The 14,147-nt window shown below is 36.8% G+C and overlaps 1 protein-coding gene across 3 annotated transcripts in view; it reads left to right on the top strand.

Annotated features, from left to right (window-relative positions):
* NCK2 (NCK adaptor protein 2) overlaps nucleotides 1–14,147 on the top strand; it is an 86,202-nt gene that overhangs the window by 21,509 nt on the left and 50,546 nt on the right. For 2 of the 3 annotated variants that reach the window (XM_057422197.1, XM_057422198.1), the window contains exon 2: nucleotides 10,030–10,101. The gene's annotated coding sequence lies outside the window, so the exon portion shown is untranslated. The remainder of the gene's footprint in view (nucleotides 1–10,029; nucleotides 10,102–14,147) is intronic. The other variant, XM_057422196.1, reaches the window with a different exon arrangement.

Raw genomic sequence — 14,147 nt, 5'->3', positions numbered from 1 at the left:
ATTAAGCTGTGATTGCCATCTATGTCATACTGTAAAGATGGTTGAAAAACGTGCTGATGCTCATTTCGTTCAGTTTATTGTCATACCGTATGGGGTTTAAATGAGACCTAATAGACTAGTAATTGGATTTCAGTGCCTGTGTGACACAAAGGAGGATTCATGATACTGTGCTCAATGTGTTCTAGAGAGCAAATACAGAAATGAAATATCTTGTAATAAAGAACTGGCAACAAATAGATTCCTTGTATATATTCTAAAAAATGAAAATAAAATTGATGCTGAAGAATTTTGTTCTAGGCTTTGCCAAAATGTTTTTGACAGCCTCATTGACTGCATGGTTCAATTGGAAGCTATTTTAAATTGACTTTGTATTTTTTTAATTGTAAGAAAATGCAGTATATTATGAACAAGTGTAGTTAAAATTGTTGTATCTGATATTCTAAGTTATGCAGCAGAAAATGTGGTGGGTTACTGATTTGAATTTGGTCCAAACTGGTAATATCCAAAATCGCTGGTTTGCGAAGGGATCTTTGTGCATGCCTCTCAAAATGATTTTGAGATTCACCTTGAGTGAGTGAACATGGTAGCTGTTGTTCATTGGCATAGCTTTAAATCAAAGCTGTCTTGAGTTCTGGAGTGCAACCCTGTGTTTGCATGTTACCCACTTCTTTGAATTTCTTTTTGAATTAGCTGTACACTCTAGAACTTAACATATTTTGACCATGAAAGTTTCTTATTTTCAGACTTTTCTGAATATCCCTGATGTCTGTGCTCAAGAAACAAAAACCCCAACCCAACAGCAACAAAATCCCCCTCGCCTCTGACTGTGAGAGTCTTGGTGTAAAAAGCTCAGTGAGGAACGCACAATCCTAAATATAGGCATGTTCATAATGAATGCTTTGCTCTCTTCTGAATTTGATATCATGCTGATAGCAGAAACACTTGCAATATATGTACAGTAAGTTATATCCTTACCTTTGAAAGTGTTCTCTCCAGTATACAGACAAATCAGGGTTAGAAACAGCCTTAATCAGACTGCTGCTTTTCATCATTGTTCACTTAGATTTATTTAAAGGTTTATCTATTCATAATAGACATAAAGGTTTGTAATTAGGACATAGTTACTAACCAATATATATTGCTTCAGTTACTTGGCACATGCAGTTTTTACTCGAGTTTCCTAGTTTTAATAGTTTCATTTAAAAAGCAGGCAAACTTTTATTTCTCTGTGGCTTCAAGAGCAGTTATTTTAATATGCCTGCAAAGAAAGAACAGAATCCTTTTGTTTTGTTTTCTTTGTTGAATTAAAAGGCTATTTCATCCCCACTTTGGTCCTTGTCTGTAGTTCAATCCTGTGGCAAGGTTCAACAAACTGAACTTGCCACATAATTGAGCAGTAACACAGACACTTCCAAGGGAAAACAGAAATCAGTGGTTACAATGGTTTAAGGAAAGCAGCAAAACCAGCAAGAAATCATACTCTTGAATTAAAAGCCCTGAATACCATTTGTCACTGCTGCCTAGTATTTAACTGAGGCAGAATATTATTTCATTTGGGTTTTAGATAAATTTAGCTCGTGCTTCTGGGAGGTTGGCATGTTCTACTACTGCTGGTAATATTTTGTTAAAAAAAGTTTTGGAAAAACCAAAGCAGTCGTGGGGGATGTAGAGGTAAGCAGAAATCTTTGTAACTACTGGAGTCAATACTTCTTTTCTTGAAGAAGTGAACCTAGAAGCTATTATCTTGAGGGGCAAATTTGGACAAGGTAATTGGCTTTGACCTTTTGCCAGATGTCTGACAGTTCTTTTCCCCCCTCTCCCATGTGTCCAGATAAATGTCATGCCTTTAGGTTTTTGTTCCCCTGTTCTGGTTTCAAGTGTGGAGCTGCTTATGTAGCTAATCTGCTCTTAAAATTGTTTCCACTTCTAACCCCAGTAGGACTCTCTTTTGGGGTATTCAGGCAGAATTGACATAATTGGATTTCTGCCCAGATACTGTATTTAGATAGCTTTGGAGATGTCATTAATTTGACAGCTGCCATAGGAAATCTTTGTTTTGACTATTGTTACAGTGCCTGCAATGTTTCTATTGCATTTTCATTTGTAGTCTGCCACTGAATTGGCATGATTAAAATGAGTAGAATAAGACACCATATAAGACATGAAAGGGAGAAAATTGGTGCCGAAAACCTCAGAAGGTAGGGTGTTGCCAAATTCTATTTGGGTATTACGAGATTTTGGAATATCTAGTTATCTTTCAAACGGCAATAATGGCAGTGCCTCCGGCTAGGGCTGCTCTAAGCTGTGGTGGAACCAAAGCTGTGTTAATGTTTCTCATTGTCAATCTAAAGCAAAACTTGCGGGGTAGCTCAGGCAAAAACTGCTTCAACGATTTCTGACTGTTAAGTTGGAAGAAAAAGCAGTATTTTGGTGGACTGTGTTCTTTAGAAGTACTGATCCTAGCAGCTTGGCTATTAGTTCCTTTTTGTGGATCTGAGGAACCTAGTGGTTTAGTTTTGACCTGCACATTGAAGGTGCTGACTTCAGAGACTGTCATTCTGCCATGCCCAAAGATGATGGGCACAGTACCACACATCACTGACTAGCATGTATCACCTGCCAATTCATGTAGGAATCAAAGCCACCTCTATGTTCCAAGTATTTATCTTCTACTTACCTTTGCCTGTTAGTTGTGAACACTTTGTTATGGTAGTTTTGTACTTGAACTGCATGAAGTTTATTGTTTTCTTCAGTTGGGTCATCAGAGGAGACTCAGGAAAACTTTGTATCTGGAATGCCAGTTTTTCCCAGCCTTTGATATACAAATATACTGGGACAAAACCACCTTGCTCTTCCCAGGGAAGATAATTTTCATCAGGGCATTACTGAATTCTAACACCAGGTCCTATTTGAGCATATTCCAATTTCAGTAAGGGATTTTGTGTTGTGGTCTTTGTTTTGTTTTGGGTTTTTTCCCTCCCTCAGTTTTACTAATGGATTCCAGTTTAATGTCTGTTTGTATGAATTCTTCAGCCCTGTGCTTTTCAATAGAATACCCAGCTTGAGTAAACAGTAAATCTTTCTACTCTTTCTGGTGGTGCTTGAGGTAGATTTCTTCAACTTGCTCCCTCAGCTGAAGTCATTGATTTCTTCACCCCAGTGCCAAGATGCCTGGACTTCTTTCTGCCGTCCCTTCACAGTGAAATGGCTTCCCTTCATGCTCACAGTGCTTCAGGTGAAGTTTGTAGGGCAGAGCTTGCATAATTTTCCAGAGTAAGATACTCTACTTGGACATTAATATCTACAGCATCCTTATGTACCTGGCGGCTCTGAGGAAAGGATAAAAACCCCAAACACCTTCAACAAACAGGTTCAGATGCAGGAAGTGATTGCTGCAGCTGATGGTGATGGCAGATTTTACAGCAGGTCAGGAGTGCCCAGACCAGGCCTTACTCTATCTGTGTAACATACTAAGTCTTGTAGTTTGTAACATACTGCCTTGTAGTTTGAGAGTTATCAAGAAGCTTCCGACAATGTCTTCCTTGAAGACATCAGTCAGGTCCTGCTTTGTGTATTTCCACCAATTCCTTGTATCTGCCTGGTGGTTTCAAAGACAGTCACTGATCTTCACCTGTCCTGCTTAACATCGCCGTATCCATATAATTTAGCACCAAGACAGTAGTGGCACTGATATTTCAAATTCAGACAGTGCTGTGTTGAACGTACACATACAAAAGATTTTCTTCGGACTAAGAAAGAATGAATAATTTACCAGAACAGGAGCTCTAATAAGGATTGCAGTCAGCCTTTAACTTTAAATTGCCAGTGGGCAAGGTCTGCCTTACTTGACTCTATGGTACTAGTAATCCCTAGTCTCCCAGTAGCCCCTGTTACAGTTAATTTTCTGTTACATCTCACCCCAAGGCAAATCACTATCTGTGGAGATGTAAGATTTATTTGCTTATCTTAAATACGAGTCTCCCTAGCTACGAGTGATAACCAGGTATCTCTGCCTAGTGTTTCTCTGATAGTGAGTTAGTGTTGCATCCTTCTGTGGTAGCTAATTCATCAGAATCTGTGTTTTCACTTCTCCATAAAGCATTGGTGTATGCCTGTTTCCAGTAGAGGTGTGTATTTTCAGTAATTTACATGTGTAGATTACTCGATTGCTGTAAAAAGTGTATTAATATGTTGTTTGTAGTCATCTTTCATAGCCCTGAAATCCACAGGTATTGAATTTAAAGCTCTGACTCTACTAGAGAGGTTTGGAAGAACTGGTCATGTATGTGTTACATAAAACATTTTAATGCAAATACACAGTAGGAAAAATAGATTTGTGAAGGAGGTGCTTGAGCTGATGAGTTGTTAGCCACTCAGGTGTTCAAAGATTCTGATCTTATTTTTGCTTAATGGAAATACCGTCACTCTGTATTTTTTTATAAAACAAAGATTTAAAGTATCGATCAGAAAAAGTCTGGAGTTCCAGCAGAACGAATTATTAAACTACATGTACAAATTATAATTTATAAGTGCCAAAGAATTTAGCTAACTGTAAATGCTAAGATGTTTCTAAAAATGAAATCTTTAAGTTGAATAATAAGGTATCCTATTAAGGATACCAAAATAATTATCTTATGTTCAGACCATGAGCTGAGAAGCTTGCTTAGTTAAGCACTACCTAAGGTTAAAGTCTTACCTTTTCTTTCCTTAGAGATACTGAGAGACAAAGTTTAAGAACAGCCTTGGTACTTATAGTTCAGGTTCTGCTTATCTATCTGCAATTATAATTGGTAATTTATGTCTTTCAGAATATATTTGTAAGGGTTCTTGAGGGGCTTAGAGCTGTCCTAAGCATAAATCAAGACCTTTGTTGCTTCTCCTGTGTGTGCTTTAGGGATATTTATGCATACACTTATATAGCCAGTTGTAGACCCTTAAATAAGGAAAATGAGAAAGTTTGAGTGTTCCTATTCCTGTTGCACATAGAAAAGAAAAACCTGGGGAATTGAGGTAAAATGCAGTTTCAATACTTCACTTTTCACAGATGGCTCCTGAATAGGAGTGCTTAAAAAACCTGGGGCTATTTTGCTGGCACGGTGCTTTTGTCATGAGCTTCCTTCAGCTTGCAGAGTGACTAGACAGGGCTTGCATTTATTTTGATGCTCAATTATCCATCTGAAAAAACAGGTGCATGGAGGTTCTTGTTGTTTTTGGGTTTTTGTTGCTTGTTTTCCTGTGACTGCAATATTCCATGTCCTCCTAAAGAGTTTGTAGCCTTGCTGAGGGAAAGGCTTCCTGGCTTCCCATTCACAATTTCTCCACTCTGCTTTGTGGGTTTGGTTTCATTTTGCTTTTTCTTATGCAGGGACTGCCCTGGAAGTTTGCAGCTCAGCATAATCAAATTTGAATTAAGTCAATATCAATAAGTATCAAGTTGGGAAATCCTGCTTAAGCCAGGAATTTGGAAACTTGCATATTACAGTGAGTTTAGGTAGTAATTTGGTATCAGTATTAGGTTTTTTAATAGCTCAGACTCTTTGGGAAAACTTCTAGCTGAAAGAATGTAAGAAGTATGTGATTACTTTTAATAAAATAATGTGATTCTGTATATATTGTAGAATTCTTAGCAGATGCAGTCATTAACAGATGTCACCCTCCTTATTTCTTTCCAATGTAAAAAGATGCGAGTCATGCACGCAGTTGGATTGCAACTACAGAGGAAGCTGGCAATGGAAGCTGTTTTTTGAAATACAGTAGTTATTTTAAACGTTGATATTATTTAGACAATCAACTGCTTGTGTTTCCTGAGAAGATCGGGAGTTAGTGATTGTGCAAGCAGTTATAAAAAATGTTCATGTTTTTTGAAACATATCTTGTATACATAAGTCTGAAGAGGATATGCATTTGACTACAGGAGTTAAGTGAGAATATAGGTCAGCGTAGCCTCTTTGTGTGGGGTTGAAGTGTGAGCCATTGCGCTGTCTCTAGCTGTGTTCCTCTCCCTACCCCCTGCCAAGTATATGTCTATTTAAAACAAAACCAAAAAAGTGGTCCGAGTGACCAGTGATACGTTTCTAATAACTTCTCCAATACAAACAGCATGGCTGGGAGGTGTACTACAGCTCTTACATGCCAGATAAGAGCACAGATAAGATACACAACCTGCTGCCTATGCACTGTTCGTAAGAGACACAGACTTCTTAGGGTAACCCTTACAGCCTCTGGTGATGGCTCCAAACCTGGGCAGCTTAAAAAAGACCGTTAAAACACAGAAGTTTCTTTGCTTCAAGAGCTATTCGCATTTTCACAGCTGGTATACAGACTTAAATGTTTTCTAGTGTTTTAAGTATGTGGCAGTCTTTTCTGCATGAAAGGGAGTGAGCCTGTTCTTGTGCCCATTTCACTTACCTTCTTGATGTTAAGGAACTGAAATCTTTAGAGAAGAAAATCTTAGTTGTGTAGAGTGTATAGCATGAAAAGATTTAAATTTTGTTTTGTTTTCAGAATGCTATACACATTGTAATGCAATGTTGCAATGTGCTGCCTTTTTGAAACCTTATACATTATGTGAATCCAGTCTTGCTGTTATCTGTGTTTCATACGTAATTTTAAAATGTAGTATTCAGTGATTGCCTTAACTTATCAGAGTTAATAGTTGCATATTTTAACATTGCTATTTTCTTAGCTTTAGAAGAAGGCAATATTAAGTGACTTTTGCGAGGAGATATATATATATATATATATATATGAATAGGAGGTTAAAATACTCGGCTCATACTAGAGTCTTAAATGAACTTAGAGAGTTTCTTTTCCCTTTAAGCAAATTCAGGCATCAAGCTTTTGAGAGCTGCTCTGGGGAACTGGGTTGTGCTTGCCCAATTGTCTGCATAGTTAAAATATTTTGAGTGTAGCCTATTTTGACATAACTTCATTTGAAATATCTGCCTAATGGAGAAGTCTTAATGGAATACTTTAATAGCCTGAAGTGGTTACCTGCAATTGCTCCAGTGCATTTCAGTCAATTACAAACGAAGGCAATATTTAATGTTGGAGTGGAGCTAGATGGTGTAATGAACTGGCAGATTGCCAGCCTGATCTTCTCCACAGGAGAATTTGTATTAATGTGATGCTTTTCATTTGTTCTCCAGAAGGTCACCAATAATATGTCAGTTGTTGAATTTTATCGAAGTTATTGGAGTCACTTGAATGCCTTAACCATCAGAGGTAAAATACCCACTCTGTGCACTACAGGTTTATGGTCAGATCATTCTTGTGTATTAGCATATTAAGTATCAGAGATTGTTTTAGCTATTTCATGTCAGAATTTAAATGGGAGGTAGTCAAGTACTAGAGAGAGAGCCTGAGAGAGCTGTCATTGAAATAGTCATTGCAATGCTGAATCTGGATTTTAACCATGGAGATAAAGAAAATGGGGCACATCAGAGCTATTAGTGAAAGGAAAGGTGATTAATAACTTTGGATGTTATTTGTAATGTAATCAGTACAAGAGCACTAATTTATTCTTAAGGTTGTAATCTTTAAAGATTACACAATTAAATATAAGGTGCTTATTAGATGTTACTGATACTCATCTTCTGATGCTTTTTTTTCAAGCATCAAGTTCAAATTTTTATTTCTGACTATTTAGGAGTACTTTTTGCTGTGGAACTTATATAGCCCTTGTGTTCTGAAGACCTTGGTATAGAAACCAAAGGAGAACGACTGAGGTTGCTGTTCAAATGTAGATAGTTTTGCCTTTCTGCCTTGTGTGTTTGTAATCACATGTTCATCCAGTTCCTATATTCTGCTATTCCTGTTCTTTGTGGTCATCTTCTGTTCTTCTGCTCTAGGCCTCACAGGAATCATAAGATATGGAGGCAGTCACATATGGTAAGGAACTGTGACATTTTATATGCAGCAGGGCTGACACTACTGCAATAGTGTTGGTGTTAGGATTGGGATATGACAACTAGATGTCACACCGGGCAGTACAGGAGTAATAGGAACTCATGATACCAGGACACATGACTGCCCAGCTCTGTACTCTTTTGCCTTGCTGCATTTCAAAGAAGTTGTTGACTTAATTTGAAGGTTGATGGAGATTCTTTCATATTCCAAGTTTAACTATTCATTCCCCAGTCTGGCTTTGCTATAAAATGCAGCTGTTAGAGTCCTGGCTGGTAGGATGCAGCAGCAGAACCAGAAAACCCCATCTACGGTACAAGCCTCCTAGGTGGAGCAGATAGTCTCATACCCTAACCACTGTTTCCATTGACTGCCCTTCAAGAAGAAAGATCTCAAACTTCTGTAACTGAAAGGTTATTTCAAAAAACATATTTAAAGTATAAGTGAATTATTTGCTATCCAGGTTTCCATCGTGAGTTTGAGTCACTCTGCAACTCACTGCATTGCAGGCAAAGCTTTGGGCTGTGGGGGTGTGGATTGAAATTGGTTGCGCTTCTGGGGAAGTGAGACTCTGTGTGACTCTTAGCAGAAAACTTCTTCTGGCTCTTCCATAGCAAAGTGAAGATTTTTAGCAAGAGAAAAATAGAAGGTCACAATACAATGGAATTGAGCCCAGAGAGGACAGAGGCTGGTCTGAATCTTGTGCTTATGTGTGTGTTAGATTATCAGTGTTTCATTTGAAGTATTGGTAAGAATGAGGTTTTCTTGTGCATCTTCTTCCTTTGGCTCTTTGCCCTATCACCATTAACATCCTGAGCTACTTTTAATGTACGTTAGTTGAGCTGTGAAAATAAAACCATTCTTGTAGAGAAGGAAGTTAGCATTGTTATACTGAGATAAACACATGACTCATTCTTTTCTTATGTGTTTAGATGGAATTTGGACTCTTATTTTCCTCAACTGTACTACTTCCCCAGTTGACTTAATAAATACCTGAAAAAGCTACTTTTGTATTTGTGATTAACAGTCCTGTTTTTCATCTCATTTTCAAATGCAAGTTCTAAATGTAAATGTGCATTTCTGAAGGTGGAAGCAATAATCAAGAGAGGTGTTGGCTTTTCCTTTAAGCAACAACAATAAAAAATCCTAAACAAAATTGAAGCTTGGTGCAGTATTCGGTGGTGGATGGTAATGGGTGGTAGATGACTTGTGAGGTAAGAAAGGGAGGAAACTACCTCAGATGATCTTGTAACAAAAAATGAAGTTACTTTTGTTTTCTCACTTTTTCCCCTTAGTATTAAAAATGTTCTTGCATTATTGACAGGGGAAAAGCATGTACTACAAAACACTCAGCTGGTAGGAAAATAGATCTGTCATGCCTCAGGCTTTTAATGTTGCTTCATTTATTGAAGCATCTTTCCCATTTACTTGATATTTGTTCTATAATTTCAAATACAATTTTCAGCAGGAGCACGGTTAAGGTGTGTAACTGGGTAGGAAAACTGATGTAGCGAAGTGTGGTATGACAAGCTTCACCACTTCTGTCAGAGCTCACTCGTGTTGGGTCAGTATCTCTTGTGCCAGACAACCCCAAACCACACAAAGTAGTAATGCAGCTGGATTACATATCTGAATGTGTGTGAGTGCCTTATGGTTGGAAAGAGTCATGTCTCACAAAACTGCTGGCTATGCTTTTGCTGATGTACTTCAGTTTTCTATGTGTAATGGTGTTTCCATTTTCTTAGGAAGTATGTACAGGTTAAACTGACTAATGTAGAACTAAAGGCAACAGTAAATAATGGTGTTTTAAAAAATATAATATTTCTAAAACTGGGCTGAATTCTTAGTTCCATTTCTTGACTGATTTTTCTCTGTATTGTGATGCCTGGGTTTTTAGTATCTTTTTTCCCCTAGATGGTTTGGATTGACTGTGGTTAAATTGGCCCTGTATTCATTGAAAAAAGTAAATTGAAGATGGATTCTATTTGTGCTTAACAGGTGGATCAAGTTAGAGCCATTCTGCCTGCTTTTAGGAGATTCTGCTAGTATTAAGACTAAGTTACCTAGCTAAAGGTCTTCCAAGTTTAGTGCCGAATATAAAATATGTGGTGGTTGTTGTTTCAGGTAGTGGTGTACGTACCTTTGTTGGAGAGTCCTGCCTTTCACTGCCTGGATCCTTTTAACAGTGTGCCAAAGGTGAGTGGCTCAAGTTCAGTGGTTATTTTTGTAACTAAAGGTAACAAGTGAACTGGGTGTATTGCTTGGGTTTTGCTTTTATGTAGCATAGTATTTCTAATTTATTTTTTTTTAACTGCTGGCTAGATGATTAAATAGCAAGTCTTTTTCCCTCGGTGATCTGAGACAAATCAGTATTAACTCTTACTTTCAAAAAAAGACAAGAAAAAAAGATAGGCTCAGACTATTAATTAAGTACTGGATATTGCTACCATTTCTTTTTGGCTCCTGTCTCCTGTTACCTACTGCTTTGACTTGGGATGTTTTCTCCTGAAGGCATTGTAGGGAAGGACATGGTGGTGTGGGAGGTATGGAGGAGTAGCAGCCATCCATGGCCTATGGTGGAGCAGGCTTAATATTATTCTTTGATTGAATTCTAAGAACTAAGTAATAGCTTATAAAGTATTGAGAAGAAAGAAGGCTTGTGGGTTTTCTGTGGGAGTGGAACAGAATTGCATTCATTGCATCAAGAGTATCTTCCTGGACTGTCTCTGAAGATCTGAAGTAACCTAATGAAGTTGATGTTTTCCATAGGCTTCATTTTGTGGTAGAGACTGGCTACATTTCTGTTAATTTGTATACCCTGTTGTCTGTTTCTAGTAACTGTAGTTGATCTCTGTGGCTCAGAAGAGATTTATTAATAGAAAGTTTTAATAAAATGAAAGCTTATTACAAGTGTCCCAAAAAATAAACACAAAAAGACTGAACACAGAGTGAACTTTCAGCACTCTGAGGCTGCAGCATGGAGCAGAAAACTAAGAATCTTAGTTTCATTCATTACTTTGCCAGGTGGATTTATTATTTCTTACTCAAATTCTCTGTTTATAAAATAAAAGTAATGTTACCTTCTTCAGAAGGAAGTTATGCAGGCTAATTATTGACATTTTTGAGCCTTCACATGGGAAGCAGTGTATGAAGTCCTCATGTGCCTTGATATTTGTTGTGAGTTCTGTTAAATACTTGTTCAATGAAGTGTTATCAGATGTTAAAATTAGACTTAATTTGTTTAATAAAGTGCAGGTGAGCCAGTTAGAATTAAAAATGTGATCCAGTCTTAAATAAAGTGTCTACGTGTGCTGTTGCAGATGATTGTTTCCTTCAAACTGTAAAGGAAATTCTGAAGTACTAGGATAAAAACTGAGATGCTACAGATGGCTTTTGCACTGTGTTTTCAAATTATCCACTATATGTCTTTAAATGAAATGAATACATTTATAACCCTGGCCTTTCCAACAGATCAGCATCTAGTTTTGAACATCTTGTATTTGTGCTTAATGATGAATAGTGAGAAATCTTTTTGTAATAATTTTCTGGAATAGAAACTCCATTAAGTGTTCTTTATATTTTTTCTGTGTTGTGTAGGTAGCAAAATTAAAATATTCTTGCAAAGGCTGTTAATGTAAAAGCAAAGTAAACATGTTGACCCTAAAGCAAATGATTCATCAGACTGTAGACTTAACTATAGTAAAATTATTCTAATTTTTCTACGAAAAATTTCAACTCAAAATTAAGTTTGTACCTTACTATGTCCCACATTTTGTGTCTATTTCAGATGTGTACTATAACATTCTTTGGAGTTTTATCTTTGGAATCCCGTGTCCTTTTTTATAATAGTTTTTAGTTAAATAATCAGTGAATATAATAAAAAAAAATCCACTGCTTGCTTTGTAATCTGGATTCTGAGTTTAGAGTAATCTTTAAGTGTTGAGCTTATTTCTGTGATATTTGGCTTATGGAGTAATTTTTTCTTCTACCCTTTAAAACAAGGAGGAGGGAGAGAAAGCAACCATACCTGAACTGTGTTGACAGCAGGTGAAGGTTTTATATACTTTCCCAAAAGGCAGTAAATTGATAATAGCTCACTGAAAAGAAGAAGCAGAGGAAGAACTGTTTGAACATCTCAGCTGGCAGGAGGTATAGGGGTGTCTCTTCCACTCCCTGTTCTTTAAAAGATGGGTACCCAGTATACTTGCTGTGTCCAATAAGACAACACTTAATTTCAGTAACAAAATTAAATCTAACTTTTGTATTAATATTTATCTCTATTTCCATTCTTTGTGTGCATATTTCTGATGGACTATATTTAGCTTGGTAAAGATATAATTCTTCAAAACATGGAACATTCTAATGCTTTTCCCACAAGGAAGCAACTGCCTAGATGTAGGTTCAGTAAAGCATAAAGCAGAATATAGTAAACCTTTTGCCCTTTGAAAGGGAAATGAGATTAACAACAGAGTAAATATTCACAAATTGCACTAAAAAAATATTCTTAAGATTCACTGAACTGTGGACAATAATGTGCCCTTACATGATTTTTTGAGTATGTGGGTGTCAAGATCTTCCAGTTCATCCTTAATCTGTCTGGGCAAGCTGTTTTTTTTTCAGTTGTTTGTTTTTGTTTCTTTTCCTGGAAGAGAACTACATGGAAAGCATACTTAAAAATGTAAAAAAATCTGTTGTTTCTGCAATTAAACTAGTATGAAGTTACAGATGAAGTCTAACGTTCTGGCAGTTTATTGCGATCATTCAGTTGTTGCAAATCTGAAATTATCCAAAAAGTATTTGACCTATTTTAGAAATTATATTGTATGTAGTGGGGTTCTGTGCTTTTAAACTTGTTCCTCATTTCCTTACAGTTTTGAATCAAAAAATAAGTTGCATCTTGTATTTTCACAATAGAATATTTTGAAAAGTGATTGCAATATTAATATGTGCCTTGAGTGGTGAAGATAAAAATCTTCTGGGAAATGTTCTTTAATAGGATAATTTTTTGAGACTTCACGCACCTGTATGGAAGGTCCTGTTTGGTTCTTCAGGGATACATCTGCTCACAGGAGTGAGATCGTTTGATAAGACCAGAAGCAAACAGGTACAAGCAAAGTTGTCAGTGTTTTAATACTGAGCAAATTTGCCAAACTGTGATCAGATGTCTGTAGCTACAGTACCACAACATTTGGTGGAAAGCCTAACCTGTAAATGCACTCAGAACAACTGTGACACAAATAGGCTCCTGACATTGTGAGTCTGGGGACCTGCTCACGGTTTCTGAAAGACTGATCTTCCTCCTTGTTTAAAGAGGAAAAAGCAATACAAACATTTCAGGTTGATGGAACTCTTTGTGATGCTGCATGGAAATATTTCTTGGTGGATTTCTGTGGATCAGAATGTTACACCTATAAGCAATACCTTTTCTTAGTGTTTCATATGAGTTAGTTATGTTAGAAATTTTGATTCCGACAATAAGAACGAAAGGTATGTACTGAGTGGATGTCTGGATTCCTTTCCCTTAAAAGTTTCTTGTAATTACATCAGTTATCCCAGGTGCCTGAAGTGTTGATTTTAAGCCTTTGAATGCAATTTTAGCATTACTTAAACACAGTTACAGACATCTAGTATAGTAAATGAATTTGTAGGCTACCGCCTATTATGTTATACTAGTGGTATAATACTTTCTAACCTGTAATTGTGGACAGGAGGGAAGAATACTTTCATACCACTTACCAGATATACTTCCCAAATAAATTTATCTTCCATGAATTACATACTTTTCTCTTTTAGATTTTTTTTTACATTTTTTCTTTTTCTGTTTTTAGTAATTGTAGTTGTTTCTGAAAATACATGCATGCTTTTACTTACTAATAATGTCAAATTAGATTCTTAATAATCACTTGTCTAATTTTTTTCCAGCTTTGACAGCTTCAGGTGCAACTCAGGTTTGTAGATCCCAACAGTAGCTTTTATGGTCCACAAATGGCCTTTTCAGTATGCTTTAACTGCAGTTAATATGGATTCCTCATAGGAGAGCACTGTACAGCTTTCATCAATACATGAAAATTCAGTTAAAAAAATAAAACGATGACTGCATTTTTCCTGGTGGAAGTAGTTTTGCGGTTTGATAGCCAGTATGGACTTTGGCTGCTGTCTTATCCAGCGTGTCAGTTTTTCTGAGCCAAAAAAAGCTTTGCCTGCTGGAAAGAATGCATGAATATATCATATGAGCTAAGCTA

Source organism: Pezoporus wallicus, unplaced genomic scaffold (genome assembly GCF_028554395.1).
Source record: "Pezoporus wallicus isolate ANWC-B61680 ecotype Strahan unplaced genomic scaffold, APGP_CSIRO_Pwel_v1 contig_5785, whole genome shotgun sequence".
Lineage (NCBI taxonomy): Eukaryota > Metazoa > Chordata > Aves > Psittaciformes > Psittacidae > Pezoporus > Pezoporus wallicus.
Note: the sequence above shows the minus strand (reverse complement) of the source record. Positions and strands in the feature narration are given on the sequence as shown.